At 26.0% G+C, this 3,831-nt stretch overlaps 1 long non-coding RNA gene across 1 annotated transcript; it reads right to left on the reverse strand.

Annotated features, from left to right (window-relative positions):
- Positions 1–247: 247 nt before the first annotated feature.
- Positions 248–1,724, reverse strand: LOC112639431. Its single transcript, XR_003123508.1, has 3 exons — positions 1,690–1,724; positions 1,179–1,257; positions 248–403 (listed from the first exon to the last, which is right to left on the reverse strand). It is a non-coding gene; the product is annotated as an uncharacterized LOC112639431 (long non-coding RNA).
- Between the last annotated feature and the right edge of the window lie 2,107 nt (positions 1,725–3,831).

Raw genomic sequence — 3,831 nt, forward strand, 5'->3', positions numbered from 1 at the left:
GCATGTTCTTTATTAAGCAAAATAAATAACTGACTGTAATAAAGAATTGATAAAAAATTAAAATTTTTTTTCCATATTTATTTAATTTTAAATTTGCATTCCTAAGATGCTGTATTACTATATATTGAAAAGAACTATTCAAGTTAATATACGTATTAAACTTAATATATATATACACACACACACATATATATATATATATATATATATATATATATATATTAAATGTAATTTGTTTTATTTGTTGTAGCCCATTTATTTGAAGGTAACGGACCTATCTACAATCTATATCTACAATCTACATCTACAAACTCCACAAATCCGTTACCTTAAAATTAAATAAAAGTTTTTGACTCACCGACACTGATGCGCAACAGCGGAGTCGATTTCGAAGCTACGTTGTCTATAACATATAAATATAAAATTCAAATTAGCAGTGTTTAAAATGATTAATATTTTATTATATATATATATATATATATATATATATATACATATATACAGGGTGTCCCAAAACTCATAATCAATCTTTCAAAGACAGATGGGATTATTTGGAGACGATTTTTCCTCAGCAAAAATGTCGATGAAAGCCATCATTTTTTGCATGTTCCCGATTTTTGTCATCATATATCTTTGCAATTAAGCCTTAAATTAAAACTCAACTAAAGTAAACTCTATTTAAAATTAATCGAAGAATGTGATTTTGTTAATATTTTATTTCTACAAAGCCTGGTTTACGAAAAACCCCTTATTTCCAATCACTTATAATTCGAAAATTATAAGTGCCTCGATTTTCATTGAGGAAAAATCGTCTTCGGATGATTCCAGGAATCTGTCTTTGAAAAATTGATTATGAGTTTCGGGACACCCTGTATATATATATATATATATATATATATATATATATATATTTTTTTTTTTTTTTTTTTTTATATTTTTTTTATATTCAATTATTATTGTACACAACAAATTTTATATTCGATACGAGCAATAATATATAAAACAAATATATAAATATGGAATAATTTTATAAATTGTAAAAAAACTATTTTTTAATCGAAACTTTTTTTATAGGATTTATATAAAATCTTTTTCTTTCAATCTTTCTTGATTAAATCATTTGAATAAATGAATCAAACTAATACAATTTATAATAGGTAATATACAAATAATAATACCATCAGGTTGTTCCGCTGGTGCAGGATGCCTCTCCTAGGCCTGCTCCTCCTCTCAGATCGTCAGTTCTGCTGCGTCGATCTATAACATATAAAGAGAAAATTCAAATTGTAGCGGAGTTTAAAATAATTAATATTTCAAAAAATTATTATTGTATGCATTGAATTATATTCGATATAATATATATATATATATATATATATATATATATATATATGAGATATAATATATACATGATATGTATAATAATAATCAAATTAATAAAATAATTCTATAAAATAAAAAAAAACAGAACAGAATTTATTAATAATACTCTATCTTCACTAATTTTATAAAAGCTTATATTTTTACAAGATTATAGCTTTTATTTAAAAATCTTTATCTTTAATTCCCTCTTATTTAAATCATATAAATAAACAAATCAAATTAATTGTTGCGATTAATTGTTTAATTTAAATTATAATAAATATATTTAATATTTAATATATAATTACAAATAAATAAATTGCTTACCAGAAGGTTGCTCTGCCGGAGCCCGATGCCTCTCCTAGGCCTCCTCCTCCTCTCAGTTAGACGCGCGATACTTAACGGCACTCCCGCACTCACGAGCGATATTTTTATATCGCTATTTTCGCAATTTTACGCGCGATACTGAACGGCACTCCCGCACTATTCGATACGATTAAAAATTTTCTGTTTTGTCGCGCGATGTATATATTTAATATATATATACTTTAAACGGCACTTCCGATTTCGATACGAGCGAAAATCCCGTTTCACTTGTGAAAGTGGGATTGCGAGAAAGTCCAACACGAAAACGCGATGACGCGATGACGCGAAAAAGCTAAACGCGAAAACGCGGTAACGAGACGCCGCCATCCGCGACACGTTGATGGCATCGACGACGCGAAAGGGTACTTAGCTTCCTCTTCAGGCTCCTTGAGATTTATTCTAAATTAAAAAATTTAAAATAAACTTCAAGGCACCATCCAAGTACTAAGCCCTCCCACCGCGACAAGGTGTACCCCGTGGGAGGGTTATATTATATATAATTTTATATATAATATAATATATAATTAATAGATATATAATTATAAATCTTCTTTATAAAACTCAAAATAATTCATTTTGTAAAACTAATTATTACGCGTAATGAATTTGTTGTTTTCATTATTGATATATATATATATATATATATATATATATGCAATACATGTATATTAATACGATTATAGTCGAAAGTTTAATATAATTGAAAGTCATGATACAATAATCGTTTAATTAATAATTAATTTAAGAATATACGACGTATTTCGCACTACGATCTTTATTGCTCGAGTGTCGCTTTATGAATGATACGAAGGCCATACGTTGTACGACTAGCGCGCTATTGTTTACGTCAAAATCGAATGCCGTGTTATTGTTCGTTCGTCATATCGAAATATATTGTATTATATTTTATATTACAATATAAGGTAATATAAATATGTTAACGTACGTAGGATATTTCGATGACAAACAGATAATAATATCAATCTTGGCGTAAACAATACGTATTTTTATTATATTATATCATATTATATTATATTATATTATATTATATTATATTTTACATATTTTAATACAGCAAATAATTTTTCGATATTGATCGCGATCGCGCCTAGAAAAGGATTTAACGGAGCGTCTTGTATACCACTACTTTACTCTTTGAGTGTCGACGCGCGAATAATAATAGAACCGAAAAAGTTAGTCCGAAAGACCGTGTTATTATTTTTTTATCGAAACATTTTACAAGACTATAGCATATAAACATTAGCGCGCTATTACGGCACCAAGGTCGGTTATTGTTTGTTCGTCATCGAAATATTTTACGTATTTTAATATATACATATATGTATATATGGAATATATTTAAGTATATAACAGTATTTTAGATTACATAGATTTTTTAATTATAGGATTATTTATTAAAAGATTGATGTATGGAGTCTTTCATTATGTTTAGCTTCATGATTCAATTATTTTATTGTGCGTTTTCACAATTCAAAATATTTCAATGATTGAAAAATAAAGCATCGCAGATATATTATATTCTATAAATATCTATAAATACTAAAGAAATAATTTCTGCTCGTAAAAATCGATTTCATATCGAAATAATCATTTATTATTTTAGATTTCTGTTACTATAATTCTTAGTTGATTAAATGCGATAGAGAATTTTTGTCGCGATTTGTATATAGATATTAATTATGTGTTATTTATAAAAGTTAATTAATCATATAGTTATAATAAATAATTTTCGGTGTTGATCGCGATCGCATCTAGAAAAGAAATTTAACGGCGTATCATTATATTACTATTAAAAAATATTAGACAATAACATATAAAATTATATAAATATGAATAAATATGAAATTATATAAATCGTTTCATAATCAGCATGCAGATATTACAAATGCTATCTGCATCTGATTTATATAATTTTTCATATGTCATTGTCTAATATTTTCGAATATGTAATAATATTAATGTCACGTTGAAGGTAGATTAAAAGATAATCCGAAACGTTCGTATATATTTATTGTATGTATTGTGACGAGTAATTTGAAATATACTAATAATTTAAAATATATTAATAATTAAAAGAGAAAG

This window comes from Camponotus floridanus, unplaced genomic scaffold, assembly GCF_003227725.1.
Source record: "Camponotus floridanus strain SB8 unplaced genomic scaffold, Cflo_v7.5 scaffold11, whole genome shotgun sequence".
Classification (NCBI taxonomy): domain Eukaryota; kingdom Metazoa; phylum Arthropoda; class Insecta; order Hymenoptera; family Formicidae; genus Camponotus; species Camponotus floridanus.